At 48.5% G+C, this 14,911-nt stretch overlaps 9 non-coding genes across 9 annotated transcripts; all 9 read right to left on the bottom strand.

Annotated features, from left to right (window-relative positions):
- Positions 1 to 320: 320 nt before the first annotated feature.
- On the bottom strand, positions 321 to 403 carry trnal-aag (transfer RNA leucine (anticodon AAG)). Its single transcript has one exon. It is a non-coding gene; the product is annotated as a tRNA-Leu (tRNA).
- Positions 404 to 480: 77 nt separating this feature from the next.
- Positions 481 to 563, bottom strand: trnal-aag (transfer RNA leucine (anticodon AAG)). Its single transcript has one exon. It is a non-coding gene; the product is annotated as a tRNA-Leu (tRNA).
- Positions 564 to 781: 218 nt separating this feature from the next.
- On the bottom strand, positions 782 to 864 carry trnal-aag (transfer RNA leucine (anticodon AAG)). Its single transcript has one exon. It is a non-coding gene; the product is annotated as a tRNA-Leu (tRNA).
- Positions 865 to 1,079: 215 nt separating this feature from the next.
- Positions 1,080 to 1,162, bottom strand: trnal-cag (transfer RNA leucine (anticodon CAG)). Its single transcript has one exon. It is a non-coding gene; the product is annotated as a tRNA-Leu (tRNA).
- A 217-nt stretch (positions 1,163 to 1,379) lies between these two features.
- trnal-cag (transfer RNA leucine (anticodon CAG)) lies at positions 1,380 to 1,462 on the bottom strand. Its single transcript has one exon. It is a non-coding gene; the product is annotated as a tRNA-Leu (tRNA).
- Positions 1,463 to 1,679: 217 nt separating this feature from the next.
- Positions 1,680 to 1,762, bottom strand: trnal-aag (transfer RNA leucine (anticodon AAG)). Its single transcript has one exon. It is a non-coding gene; the product is annotated as a tRNA-Leu (tRNA).
- Positions 1,763 to 1,975: 213 nt separating this feature from the next.
- Positions 1,976 to 2,058, bottom strand: trnal-cag (transfer RNA leucine (anticodon CAG)). The gene has a single exon. It is a non-coding gene; the product is annotated as a tRNA-Leu (tRNA).
- Positions 2,059 to 2,275: 217 nt separating this feature from the next.
- Positions 2,276 to 2,358, bottom strand: trnal-aag (transfer RNA leucine (anticodon AAG)). Its single transcript has one exon. It is a non-coding gene; the product is annotated as a tRNA-Leu (tRNA).
- A 493-nt stretch (positions 2,359 to 2,851) lies between these two features.
- trnal-aag (transfer RNA leucine (anticodon AAG)) lies at positions 2,852 to 2,934 on the bottom strand. The gene has a single exon. It is a non-coding gene; the product is annotated as a tRNA-Leu (tRNA).
- Between the last annotated feature and the right edge of the window lie 11,977 nt (positions 2,935 to 14,911).

The following is a 14,911-nucleotide window of genomic DNA, read 5'->3' as shown; positions in this document are numbered from 1 at the left end:
CAACATGAAGTCAGTCAGCATTATCGTTGTGAAAAGTCACTGTCAGAAGTGGGATTCGAACCCACGCCTCCACAAAAGATCGCAACCTTAATGCAGATTTTTCCGCTCAAAGACTAATTTTTCAAGAAAGGTCAGTTATTCTACATGAATTCAGTCAACAGTATCATTACGAAAAGTCGCTGTCAGAAGTGGGATTCGAACCCACGCCTCCACAAAAGATCGCAACCTTAATGCAGAGCTTTCCGCTCATAGACTGATATTTCAACAAATGTCAGTTGTTCAACATGAAGGCAGTCAGCATTATCGTTGTGAAAAGTCACTGTCAGAAGTGGGATTCGAACCCACGCCTCCAGAAGAGACTGCGACCTTAACGCAGCGCCTTGGACCGCTCGGCCATTCTGACACTTTTATAAGAGTTTTCTGCTGTGAGAATAATGCCGTAACTAAAGGTCAGTCAACACTATCATTACGAAAAGTCACTGTCAGAAGCGGGATTCGAACCCACGCCTCCAGAAGAGACTGCGACCTTAACGCAGCGCCTTGGACCGCTCGGCCATTCTGACACTTTTATAGGAGTTTTCTGCAGTGAGAATAATTCCATAACTAAAGGTCAGTCAACAGTATCATTACGAAAAGTCACTGTCAGAAGTGGGATTCGAACCCACGCCTCCACAAAAGATCGCAACCTTAATGCAGAGCATTTCCGCTCAAAGACTGATATTTCAACAAATGTCAGTTGTTCAACATGACGTTAGTCAGCATTATCGTTGTGGAAAGTCACTGTCAGAAGCGGGATTCGAACCCACGCCTCCAGAGGAGACTGCGACCTTAACGCAGCGCCTTGGACCGCTCGGCCATTCTGACACTTTTATAAGAGTTTTCTGCTGTGAGAATAATGCCGTAACTAAAGGTCAGTCAACTATGATTACGAAAAGTCACTGTCAGAAGTGGGATTCGAACCCACGCCTCCTCAAAAGATCGCAACCTTAATGCAGAGCTTTCCGCTCATAGACTGATATTTCAACAAATGTCAGTTGTTCAACATGAAGTCAGTCAGCATTATCGTTGTGAAAACTCACTGTCAGAAGTGGGATTCGAACCCACGCCTCCAGAAGAGACTGCGACCTGAACGCAGCGCCTTGGACCGCTCGGCCATTCTGACACTTTTATAAGAGTTTTCTGCTGTGAGAATAATGCCGTAACTAAAGGTCAGTCAACAGTATCATTACGAAAAGTCACTGTCAGAAGTGGGATTCGAACCCATGCCTCCACAAAAGATCGCAACCTTAATGCAGAGCTTTCCGCTCATAGACTGATATTTCAACAAATGTCAGTTGTTCAACATGACGTCAGTCAGCATTATCGTTGTGAAAAGTCACTGTCAGAAGTGGGATTCGAACCCACGCCTCCAGAAGAGACTGCGACCTGAACGCAGCGCCTTGGACCGCTCGGCCATTCTGACACTTTTATAAGAGTTTTCTGCTGTGAGAATAATGCCGTAACTAAAGGTCAGTCAACAGTATCATTACGAAAAGTCACTGTCAGAAGTGGGATTCGAACCCACGCCTCCACAAAAGGTTGCGACCTTAATGCAGAGCTTTCCCCTCAAAGACTGATATTTCAACAAATGTCAGCTGTTCAACATGAAGTCAGTCAGCATTATCGTTGTGAAAAGTCACTGTCAGAAGTGGGATTCGAACCCACGCCTCCAGAAGAGACTGCGACCTTAACGCAGCGCCTTGGACCGCTCGGCCATTCTGACACTTTTATAAGAGTTTTCTGCTGTGAGAATAATGCCGTAACTAAAGGTCAGTCACCAGTATCATTACGAAAAGTCACTGTTCGAAATGGGATTCGAACCCACGCCTCCACAAAAGATTGCCACCTTAATGCAGAGTTTCCCCCTCAAAGACTGATATTTCAACAAATGTCAGTTGTTCAACATGACGTCAACATTATCATTGTGAAAAGTCACTGTCAGAAGTGGGATTCGAACCCACGCCTCCAGAAGAGACTGCGACCTGAACGCAGCGCCTTGGACCGCTCGGCCATTCTGACACTTTTATAAGAGTTTTCTGCTGTGAGAATAATGCCGTAACTAAAGGTCAGTCAACAGTATCATTACGAAAAGTCACTGTCAGAAGTGGGATTCGAACCCACGCCTCCACAAAAGATCGCAACCTTAATGCAGAGTTTTCCCCTCAAAGACTGATATTTCAACAAATGTCAGTTGTTCAACATGACGTCAGTCAGCATTATCGTTGTGAAAAGTCACTGTCAGAAGTGGGATTCGAACCCACGCCTCCAGAAGAGACTGCGACCTTAACGCAGCGCCTTGGACCGCTCGGCCATTCTGACACTTTTATAGGAGTTTTCTGCTGTGAGAATAATGCCGTAACTAAAGGTCAGTCAACAGTATCATTACGAAAAGTCACTGTTCGAAATGGGATTCGAACCCACGCCTCCACAAAAGATTGCGACCTTAATGCAGAGTTTTCCCCTCAAAGACTGATATTTCAACAAATATCAGTTGTTCAACATGATGTCAGTATTGTCGTTGTGAAAAGTCACTGTCAGAAGTGGGATTCGAACCAACGCCTCCACAAAAGATTGTGACCTTAATGCAGAGTTTTCCCCTCAAAGACTGATATTTCAACAAATATCAGTTGGTCAACATGACGTCAGTCAGCATTATCGTTGTGAAAAGTCACTGTCAGAAGTGGGATTCGAACCCACGCCTCCACAAAAGATTACGACCTCAATGCAGAGTTTTCCCCTCAAAGACTCATATTTCAACAAATATCAGTTGTTCAACATGACGTCAGTCAGCATTATCGTTGTGGAAAGTCACTGTCAGAAGTGGGATTCGAACCCACGCCTCCAGAGGAGACTGCGACCTTAACGCAGCGCCTTGGACCGCTCGGCCATTCTGACACTTTTATAAGAGTTTTCTGCTGTGAGAATAATGCCGTAACTAAAGGTCAGTCACCAGTATCATTACGAAAAGTCACTGTTCGAAATGGGATTCGAACCCACGCCTCCACAAAAGATTGCCACCTTAATGCAGATTGTTCCGCTCAGACAATTATTCTTCATCAAAACGTCATTTGGCATCAGGGTGGAACACAAAGTCAGTCAGCAAATCGTCGTGAAATGTCGCTGTCAATCTTATAACTTTGTTTTACCAAATGAATTTAAGTTCAGACTGAGCAAACTTGCCTCCTCCTCAGTGGGACGCTTCCGAGTTCCTCTACAAAGCCTTCTATTCCTTCAAAATAGTGTTGCTGTTTCCATGAAAGTCACGACCGTACACTCACAATGAAGATGCAGTCGTAAAACTCCAGGCCTCAAATTAGGCGGAACACTTGTGAAGTGGGGTCCACTAACATAAAACAAACCATTTCCTTCTGCTGCTTTTATATCAACACAGAGACTCATCACCCGGACGATCTTTTCCAAAACAGCTGGCAGAACAAATAAACCAGCGCGCGGCTTGTGGCAGATCCGTATCTGCCTGTGCAGTAAACACTCATCGACTTGAAAGAGACGTCACTCCAAACTCATCGACCGCAGAACCACTGTGTGGCACTCGTCTGTCATCGGCCCTGATAAAAGAGGGACGTCTTTAGGCGCAGAAGTGAGGCTCCGCCCACAGAGGTTCAGCCAGTGGTCGGCTGAGAAAATACTAAAATAAACCATGAACTCAGCTCACAGCCAAAGTGCTTGCATCAGCAGCCAAAACTTTATGACCGCTCCTGAGCCCCCAGAAATGGATCCAGGTGAGAAAACGAAATGATGATGCACGCGATTCTCCATGACATGAGCCGGAACGGCAGGAGAGGAAACGCTAATCCAGAATGGGAAGAGCATCGCAGAGTCATGTGCGACGCTGTAGGACCCTCAGGTCCCGCCCACACGAGACGGTCAGACAGTTTCGTCCGACAGACAAGTCCAGGATCCTCCAGGATCACCTTTGAAAATAGTTAGGTAAAAAACTAGGGTCAGTTTTTAGCCTTTTAAAAGCTCCAGGCTGCAATGACTTTAATGTTACGTGCTTTCAAGTCGAAAAATGCTGAATAAAACTGATGATAAAATAAGCCCATCTTATTCATGATGATGTTCGGTGAGTAGTTTCTGGGGTTACAGCGTTGTTTTGTTCCGGAGCGCCTCACGGGGGCGGAGCCTGTCGGAGGTTTGGACGGGGGCGGAGTCTGAGAGCGGCTCATTCAAACAGTAGCTGCTGATCTGTTCCACAGGGTCGAGATGTTGAGGGTCAGAGATGGATCTGGAGGTCAGCCATGTTTGTTTACGTCTGCTCCGTATAGTGTTCGGGTGACGCTGCACTCGTCACTTCCACTTGTGACTTCCCGCAGGACGCACATGCCACGTAGAGGGCGGGGCCGAAGGAGACTCCAGTGATCGCAACATCGCCACCTCGTGGAGGGAGAGAGTTTTCAGCATGGATTCAAAAGCAGTGAATAAATGCTGAAAGTTTCTCTCCTCATTTCATCACTTCAGTGCTAATTACTTGAATATGAAGAAGAAATAGACGATGATTTTTTCATTTCCACCCACACAGGTGAGAGAGAGGTCACATGATCGCATCTGAACGCGCCCATCCGCACCTCAGCTAAATTGCGATCTGTCGCGTCCATAAAAAACTCGAATAATTTTGCACTTTTCTTCTCCTTCTGTGACAGAAACTCACAGAGGTTTTGTCAAAACACTGACAAGCTTGTTGTGCAAAGTTGGGCGAGCTGTCAAAAGCATCATGGCGGCGTGTTAATTATCGCCGGCGTGGGAAGAGGAGCGCGGCGCGTGCTGATGTTTGACACCTTTGTTTCCCCCTCACAGCACCACACCTGTCTGCCTCAGTGCTGCTCCCTCTGTCTCGTCCTTGGGTTTGAAATGACAACAATACTGCTGAGGGTTTCAAGTGTGAGGAGGAGAGTTGTGAGAAAGACAGTGCTAAACTCATACTTCACATCTGAGTCCAGGCGTGTGGTGATGCCAAGCTTCCAGCTGACTTGCCCCCGAGTGTGCGGCACCACACGGCCTTACCGCGGCTCGCACAGCTGAGCACGTCAAACCCGGACTTTGGCTCTGTGCTGAGCAAGAATCTCAGCCACTCATATTTCAGTAAAGTTGAATCAGTCGATCCTTTGTTAGGTGTCTGTGTTTGGGTTCGACGGCACAGGTCGACCTGGACCAGGGGCTTCTGAGTTACTTCAGGGACCAGACAGAGGCTGGATCTGTCCTGGTCACCACAGAAAGACCAGGACCTGAAAGACAAAGGCCGCCAGAGCCGGCGGTAAACACGTGAAACCGGATGATATTTTGCTTCCTTTTGCATTAACGTCGAGTCTGAAGTGAGGAATCCACAAACAACGTTCGGTTGAAACAGGAGAAGAGACTAAATATTTGGGACGCTGAAGCAGCTGCGGCTGACCGCGACTCACGCCACACGCTGTGACAGAGGCTCAGGCTCAGGTGAAGTGGCCGAGCTGCCAAACCGGTGATGTGAGGTCTCTGGAGTGGGACTCCAAACACCATCCACTCACCGAAGACCACGAAGGGAAAATGTCTGTTCAAAAATTGGTTTTGAAAATGAAAACAGGTTGTTTTTTTCTTTGTACGTGAAAGTCCAGTAAGGCTTTTTAAAATTTCATCACAAGTCAAAAACTTCTCTCTCATTTCAACGACTACAATTTAAAATAAACCACAAGCAAAACAAAACACAGTCATAGTTTTATTTATGTTCTCTTCATTCTGTTCATGGTCTGTGAAAGCAGTGTCCAACTCTCATTCATTCGGCAGGTTATTCTACTCTCCAGGTCTTGTATGAATTCTATAACTCATCGCTGCACTGGGAACATTCGGATCCACAGGCAGAAAGTATGTTTCTGGCGTGTCGTGACTGTCATCCATCTTCAGGGATCTCGGGCAATATTATCGACAGCGGCTAAACTCATTGAGCAACAGGTTGCAGATCAAAGTCTTTACTGCTCTCAACATGAAGTGTGTCTCGCATCCTGGACCTGAATATCGTGTATGTTCCCGACCGTCCAACCACAGATCCGGAGCCGAGGAGCCGAAACATGCGGCTCACTCCTCACAGAGAGATTTGTTTCAGTGAGGAAACTTCCACCTGAAACGTTGCTGGCTCTCATGAGTGAAACCATTACAGATCAGGAGCAGGATTCGGAGTAACCCGAGACAAACTCAGCGAAAAGTCACGTCAGTCCGTATTAACGTTGCTCAAAGGAACAAAGGTAAATACCTCCTGAGATTCTTGAAGGCAGAGCTGCTCGACTCGCCGACTGTCTCACTCGATTACAAATGAAACCAACATTTCCATTCACGTGTTTCTCTTCATTGTCAAACAAAGATGGGCTCAGCAGGGTCCAGGGGTCGGAGCCCAGATACTGGTGCTGAGAGGAGGGGAGACTTGCCGACAAGTCAGGGTCACCACTCAGCTAGCTTTTTGGGAGGAAACTGGAGTGTTTCAGAGAGGTTTACTCTGAACCCGGAACTGTCTCCAGCTGGATTTGACCTGGTGACCTTCCTGATGTGAGCCCTCTCCTGACAGGATACAGCTGCATTTTCATCCCCTTCTTTGTCCCATCCATCCACCTGTTTCTGAGGTCAGGTCGCGGGGGCAGCAGCTGGAGCACAGATGCCCAGGCTTCCCTCTCCCCTGGCACCTCTTCCCAGGGAATACCGAGGTGTTCTCTGGCCAACAGCATGATGTCACCGACATGTTCTGGGTCTGCCCCGGGGCTTCCTCCCAGGAGGGTGTCCAGGGCACCTCAACAGACAGGCCTGACCTCTGGTGAGGCACTGTCTTAAGATCCCAGAGACAAAGTGGTGGAGTTAAAGATGAAGCCGGGACCGTCCATCTGGGTTTGTGAGCGACAACATCTGAGCTTAATAAGAGCCGTACCTGCATTGGCGGCTGCGTCAAAACGGCCTCTTGTTGTCCTCCCAAATTCAGCGCAGCGTAATGGCTGCATCTGGTCCTCATCTGGCGCCGGCGCAGGATAAAAGCCCGGGCCGCATGAGAGCCACGCAGGGGAGAGGAGCGGAGCATGCCGCGGCGAGGATTTGGGAGCAAATTGGAGCCAACAGAACTCCGGGGATAGTTAGGAAAACGGCATGATGTCACCGTTATTACGCTGTAAACGCGCTTGATTTGGCTTGGAGGACTGGAGCATGTGGCGGCCGCAGACATGTGCGCCACAGAGCTCCCAGCTCCACGTGCTGCCTTTGAAGTCACCACTGGGGAAACCGCAGCCCAGCATTAACACATCAGGCCAAATTAGTCGCATAATTAGTCATGTGTTGTGTGTGTTTCCAGGCAGCTCATTTGGGGAACTTTTACTCTGAAAAGAGAAAATAAATGCAAGTAAAACACACACACACACAGGTCTGGGCTGAGTTCAGTCGCCCACGTCCAGTGACATCTCATGGCGCCGACTGAAACCTCCTGTCTGTGCAGTGGACTTCCTTCCTCCTCCAGAAAAGACTCAGCAGAGGGGTCCAGGACCAGGCCACTCTGGTCCATGTTCTCCCCAAAACAGGAGTCCACAGGGACCTCAATAGTGCTGAGGGGATGCCACGCCTCGCTTCAACTTCAGGTTCACGTGACGACCTGTTGGACTCGCACGCAGCGATAGGATTCACTCACTGACGCTGAGATCCAGATGTTTGGGGCGGTGAGGATTGGTCTCTTGATAATGAGTCATATCTGCTGACATGGTCCAAACACAGTTCTGAGGACAAGTGGAAGCACCGTCTAATAAAGTCAGCGGCGTGAAGGCAGCGTGCGGTTAATGCCCAGGTCTATAGCTATTAAAAGTACAGCCATGGAGCTTCACCCACAGCTCAGAACTGAGGCACAAGTCACTGTGGCTCGCAGAGAAGAGTGTTTGAGTCTTGGCCTTTTAGAAGGTGGGGATTTTTCAATGTTCAGAATTAGTCTGGCGTCTTCCAAAAGAGGAAAACTTGAGGTGGAAGCATGCGAATCTGATGGTGGAGGGGTGTTGGCTTGCAAAACCAGAGTCTCTTGTGTCATGAGCAGCGGTCAGTGGTGACCTGCCATGATGTTTGCTCCAGAGACAGGAAGCAGAGAGAGAAGAGTCCGAGCTGGAGATGCTCAGGCTCCCACTGGGATTAGATCAGACACCAGTGAATCAGAGGCCAAGTTAGGGCCAGACTCAGTTGCAGAGAAGAGACGTGGCGGATGGAGAAGCAGGAGGCAAAAGAAGGAGAGGAAGACAACCACTGAGCTTCATGGATGTGATGAGGAGGAGAGCTGGGAGTGGGGAGCTAGCACGACTCTGGAGATGATGGGAAATGCAAGGGAAAAGGAGAATATTGTTGGTCTCATGTACATGAATTCATTTTTATCCAGCCATGATACCGTGAATTCCGGACTGTAGAGGAAGATAAGCCACACCCACTAGATTTAAGAAGCAAAATAGAAGAGATTTTGTTCACACATGAGCCGCAGCGGTCTATAAGCCGCGGGTGCAGCGGTGCTGTCTGCGGCGTAGAGAGGTCCGTGACTTCTGTGCACTCGGCTTCAAAACGCCTGAGGATCACGGTCCGGCATCAAGATTCATGAAACAAAATCAACATTGTTTTCACCACGAACCGTAACACTCTTTTAATTGACATTAAAGCGCTTCAAATGCGCCGTTTTCACCCGCGTGGCCAGAGTTCCGCCTCCACAGCCAGTGCCGTCTCTTCGCCGGTCCTCGAGGAGTCCGGCTGTGATGGTGGAGCTGCGGACACCTGGGCGAATACAGCACATTTGGAGCTCTTGTGATCTCATCGGTTTGCTGTGATAAGGCTGAATATTTTGGTTGCTCATTTGACCATTAGCATTGCATATTAGCCATGTGTTTGTATAAACTGCAGGGCTCAGACGGAGGAGTAGCGGAATTTTACGGTAGAAATCTTCACCTGGTGTCGGCACCTGGCCTCGCTTTTCTCACCTTCATGACGATCATTCCTGAGCGTAGCTGTTAGCACAACGGCAACTGACTGGTTGGACGACACAAGTGTCTCTCAAAACAAGACTCATCCCGTTTGCGCTCAGGCCGCATGAAGGGTGGCGTCTTGCTAGCTGGAGAGGATACAAGTGTTTACACAACTTTACACCAGAGGAAAGTGGAGCTTCTCACCATGTTCAGAAGCTACTGACGGTGACAAGTTTGTTACTTTAGAGGAAATGAGAAGGCAGCACTTTTGGCATGAAGCTAAATAAACAGCTCCATAACTGGATTAAAAGTGGCAGCTAATGCCAGCTCTGTGGCCCGCTCTGCCCAGTCAGGTTTATGAAAGTCAGACGGATTAGAGCCCAGCTGGTGCTCGGGCAAGTCGGGCCCCGCAGCCCTCGCCCCTCCCTCCCCCGTCAGGCCCCTTTATCACATTAAAATACAGTGGTATTGTGCAACGCTCCTCTAATGGTTTCATCCACCAGTGGTTAAATCCAGACTCGCCGCTGGTCTCCCAGCCAAGGAGCAGCTCCGTGCTCCTGTTACGTAAGCTGGCAGAAAATCTCCTAAATCCTTCTGTTTTGTCCTTGTTGTGTTGCGCCGCCTTCTACTCCAAGGCCAATTAGAACCTGAGCCGGGCCTCAGTGCATCAGAGCATTTAGCAGCGGCGCTAACAGGACGTGTGGAGAAATGGCACTGCAAACCTCAGATTTGATGCCACTGCCTCGCAACATTGGATTACACCGTAACGGCTGGATCGAGTTTGACTTCTGAATTCAGCACAATGAGTTTTAAATGAACAGACGGAGCTAAACTGCTGTTGCTGAACTGTTAAAGACAAATGAGCTGTTTTGCCCCGTGAACGAGGCTGTGGGAGTTTTTACAGTTGAATAGTCGTGTGGGATTATGGCAGGAAAACTACGGCTGCAACGTGAGGTGCTTACGTTCTGACGTGATCTTGACCCGCAGTCGCGGATGTGATGAAACTGGACGTCAAACATTGTGTCTCACGTTATACGAGATGATATAAGATGGAGGACTCGAGGGCTGACTGGCTGAGCCTGACACTAGAGGTGGTCAAAGTGTGGCCCCGCAGGCCACCTGGGGACCATCGACAGCATCTATGTGGCCCTCATAACATCAGTCACAAGGAAACCAGTAGTGCTTCACTTTAGTAGTTTTCAGTCATAATGATATGACTTCTTGATGTAGTTCCGTCTAAATGTTTTTATTTTCTTCTTTCTCCTCATTTTGTCTCTTTAAATCTCTCTTTTAAAAGATGGGGGTCATTTTAATGGAGCATCTTGGCCACCGAAGTGAATAATTTAAAGATATTGGGGAGAAAAATGACGATTTTACTTTATATCTGTTGTTAAGACTATATATAATGATGTTCTCATATTTATGATTTGTGTTGGGAATCATTTAAGCACATAATGCCACGGCTAAACCAAACGTTTCCTTATTAAATTTCATTCCTATTCAATTATTATCAATATTTATGTTTTTTTTTTTAAGTTTTATTGCAGATGATTTCTCCGTTCTTCGGCTTGACCGTTGCTCACGTTGGTCACAGGATGGACTGTGGCCCCACAGGAGCTTGAGCTGAAGTGAGCCATGCTCCCGGGGCAGGTCACATGACAGGGTTTGGCGTGGGCTCTCTCGCCGCCCATGTATCTCGTGGCAACACAGCCAGTACACCAAGCATGAATATTTATGAGACCATGAAAACTCTCCGATGCAGATTCTCAGAATCTCGACTTCAAACCAGATGCCTCGTCGACATGGTAGAACAATTTGATATGGTTTTTGCTTTCAAATGACACCACAAACCCGCTGACGAAGACACAGCTGAACATGTGTCGCAAAAAAGAATGTGATTTATTCCAGAATTTGTGTTGTCTGTAGGTCCTCTGGACCTGGGAACACTGTGTGCCATGGGATTTGGATTTGATCATGTGACTGAAGGAGTTGGTGGTGAGTTAAACTAGCGATGGTTCTATGAGGTTTCATGAAACAGTGACCTCCATTTCAGAGGCCACTAGGTGGCAGTCCAGAATTGTGGCCGATGCACAGCTATGTCATAGAAACCTGACTTAAAAACACGGGTGCAACTTTCTGAGCTCTGAGAATGAGGCCAGTGTTTCATGAAGCTTCGTGAGCCCATCACTAGCGCGAGGTGTGAAGAAGTCCAACCACCGTCGAACAAGCCTCAAAACTGGACCAAGAAAAGTCTGATTTGCCAAAGCTTTTACGGTATGATGAAGTTAGGGGGGCGTTCCATAGACCAGATGGATGGGTCGCAGCTGGATACGAGGAGGACAGGTCCAATCTGAGTCGGATGCCAGCCAGGTGGAGGCGGGGTCCTGGTTTGTTGGCCAAATACTTGAAAATCTGCAGTGATTCAATGAGATTTTGGGCAAATGTCGGTGATGGAAGGAGGAAGAGGCGCTATGATGCAAGCTCAACCAAGGTTCCTCGGTTCCTCCTGGGTTACATGAGCAGGCTCCAGAACCCTGCTGCCCCCTGCTGTGCCACTGACTAATGGGACTTTTAATGAGAGCAATCAACTTTCAAATTACACTGTGTCTACTTAGATGGACCAATAAATTCAACGCTGTGAGCTGCTTGGCGGAGGTCTGCATTCTCTCAGTACTTTTTCAGTTTATTATTAGTAAACTTTAGAGAACTTTAAGACACCTCTTTCAGCAGCTGTTTGTTTTACCCGCCATTTGTTCAGCTGTTCTTCATCAAGTTGCCGTGATGTTAGGGGTTTTGCTACTTGGCCTGATCAGGAAGTTAAACCTGGTGAAGATGACGAGCGACTCTCCCTGCTGTGCACCACCATAAGGTTGGTTTCCTCTTCCACTTTCCAACCTGAGTGGATGTCGTCATTCAAGAGCCTCCTGGTTAAACACTTTCTTAGTCGCTTGCTGGGATCCGGACGGAGACTGGACCCTCTGAACTCGCCCTCATCCCGACTGGAAGTGTTTACTTACGCGGAGAGGGCGAGCTCCGCTGCCTCTGCCGCAGGTCAGATGAGAAAGGCGAGGAGTGAAGAGCAGGCATGACAAGACAAAGTGAATGCAGGAGACAATGAGAGGGAAGGAGGAGAGGTCACGGAGGAAGCAGGAGAGGGAGAGAAGGAGTGAATGAGGCAGCAGAAAAGTGAAAAAGACAGAGCAATGGAAGGTTGCTGCTAATTCTTCCATATCTAAGCCTCTTTGCAGAAACTCCCTTTGTCTTCCAAGTCCCAGTCATTAGAGCCTAATCCTATCAACCAGGGGCTAATCTGAGGGCAGAGGGTTCAGCCCCCTCAGCTCCGCGGCCCGCCGACACACACACACACACACACACACACGAAACATGAAAGACAGCAGAAGTATACTGGTGTTTGAGTGTTGGCCTGAAATCAACCCAAATTCGTCCAGAAAACAAGGCGACACCTGAGCGTAGAACAACTTTAAACGAGCAGTGTGTGTGTGTGTGTGTGTGTGTATACAGCAGGAGGTGTGGGGCGGCTCACTCACATTCCAGGAGAGTCTCTTCCTGGGCCATCACCATCATTCTCCTCTTTATTTCAGCGCTGACTATGGCCCAGATTAGTTATTGATCACGGCGAATATAAATTATTCTAAAGTGAAAGCCAACAACACAGTCATTATAGATCGACTATTGACCACCTCCAATACATCACCGGGCCTCCGCCGCGCTGCAGCCGCCAGCGGCCGGAGAGATGCTCCAATAATGAGATGGGGGGTTTTACGACTCGGGCACACTCTCCGTGACCTTTCCAGGAAAGGTAGATGATATCAGCGTTTGAGCAGAGACTCCGGCCGGATTGACCCGCTAAATGAAGACGAGGAGGGATTCTGATGGAGATGAACGGCAGCACCGAGAGGTGGGCCGAGGTGGCGCCGCCTTTTTCATCCGCCAATCGTTACACGTGGACGCACTCTGTCCCGGGCCGCACGTCAAAAATGACTGACAGCTGGGAAATAACTGACGTCAGGAGGATCGGAGCATGAACTTCCAGCGCCACCGACGCAGTTCCACCGGCCGGTCACCGCCGCCTGTCACACGCTGGGTCCAGAAGCTCGCGTGATTAGGTCGAGATGAAGACACTTATGTGTGTTTGAAATAGCATTTAGAATAATATTTAAAATAAATGCAAACAATACTAACATTAAATGTGATAAACCAGACGCAGTGACAGCTCAACACATGCAAAAATAAAGAAAGGATGATCGCAGCAACATTCCATGCTGTTTGCTCTTAGAGAACCATCACATTTTCAAAATAGTCAATACACTTTATTGATGTTTCATTCCCAGAAATCCCTCTGTATAGATCCTGAGCAGAGAGCGACAGCAGTTTTCTCTGATCTGTCCACCTCACTGGTGTCACAGAAGTCATATATATATATGATATATATATATATATCGTATAAATCACATACATCTCATACTCACTCCGACCTCCCCTTGTTCAGAACAACCTAGTTCAGTGGCAAACCTGTGACCGACAGCTTTCCGGTTCCATCGCGGCGCCGCGTATGTTTGCGTCTATGAGCAAGACTCAACTCCTGATGGCGTCTGCTGCCATCGGTGTGAATTCCTGACTCAGCACTTCAGGACTGAGCACAGGAGTTCTTCTCCACGTAAACATTTTTCACCACAAACCTGACATACTGATCACTGAATTTCCTTTCATTCCAGATAGACTTTCCCAGGTTCTTTGGACAGTGTAGCGGCGGCAGTTTCGGGGTGTTTGGTGGCGGCATCTGCTTGTTAGCTGGTGGTTCCAGCGTACGCAAAATTGGAGAGACTTCATCCCCGGAGAGTTTAGCAAAGTGTAAAAATCCTAAAGCATCAGGGCAACACAATTCCCCCGGCGGTCGCGGTATAAATCACCATATATTCTTATGGGCCTAAGCCCTTGTTATGAGTAAATAGGTCCACAGGCTGGCAAGTCTGGAAGGGTTCACGGGAGACTCATCCAGCAACAGCGCCGCCACACCGTGCGCGTGCGCGCATGTGTGTGTGTGTGTGTGTGCGGCGCTCAGAAAGGCTGAGGAGAGGATAAGGAGATCAGCGGAGGGCGAATATCACGCTTCTTAAGCATGTATACACTTTAGAAGTTTCCCTTTCTCATCCCACATAAATCCCCACTCATCAAAGCATGATGGACTCTGGTCACTCTTCTGCGCTCAGATCAGACCGAGCGTGTGCAACAACATGTTTTCCGATCAGTGAAAAGTGTCTTCAGCGGCCACTGGTGCAACACCGGGCCCTCGTCCGCCATGCGGCGCCTGTAGCCGCTTGTCTATTAAACGGATGAAGTGGGGTAAGGGGCGCAGCCGGGTGGGAGGAGGACACCAGAGGGAAAAACACTTGCATATTTCTGTAAGCCTCAAACTTTTGGCAAACAGAAGAAAAGAGAACTTGGCCTTAATTCCGTCTCACGCTGGCGTTTGTGCAGTCGAAGTTCTCGGGGGCTGCTCTGGCGAATGGCCTGAGCCCGTAAATTGGATATTAGGGGGCGATATAAAGGAGCCTGTGTGTGCTCCCGTCCCGAGGAATTATTGCCTCCAATATCCCCTCGTATGCGTCTCCGGCTTCCGAAGCCAGGCCAGATAGATCCTCATCTCATAAGGGGGCCGAGACTGTATCCATCGCTCCTTAACTTTCATGAAGCTCCCAAGCTCTACAATAGGATTTGCCAGGGTGTCTTTTCCCCTGATCCAGGCGGGGAGAGGGGGGTGGCGAGGGAGGGGGGGTGTGACAATGCAGATAGAGCTGCATTCTTTGGACTCCAAAGCTCCGACCTCTTATTTAAATACAAGCATTCCAAATTGTAAAGTGGCATTCTTCTTTTTTATTCTGCAGGCAGCGGCTGCGGCGGATCTC

Source organism: Synchiropus splendidus, chromosome 9 (genome assembly GCF_027744825.2).
Source record: "Synchiropus splendidus isolate RoL2022-P1 chromosome 9, RoL_Sspl_1.0, whole genome shotgun sequence".
Lineage (NCBI taxonomy): Eukaryota > Metazoa > Chordata > Actinopteri > Syngnathiformes > Callionymidae > Synchiropus > Synchiropus splendidus.
The sequence above is the reverse complement of the archived record's forward strand: the minus strand, read 5'-3'. Positions and strand labels throughout refer to the sequence as shown.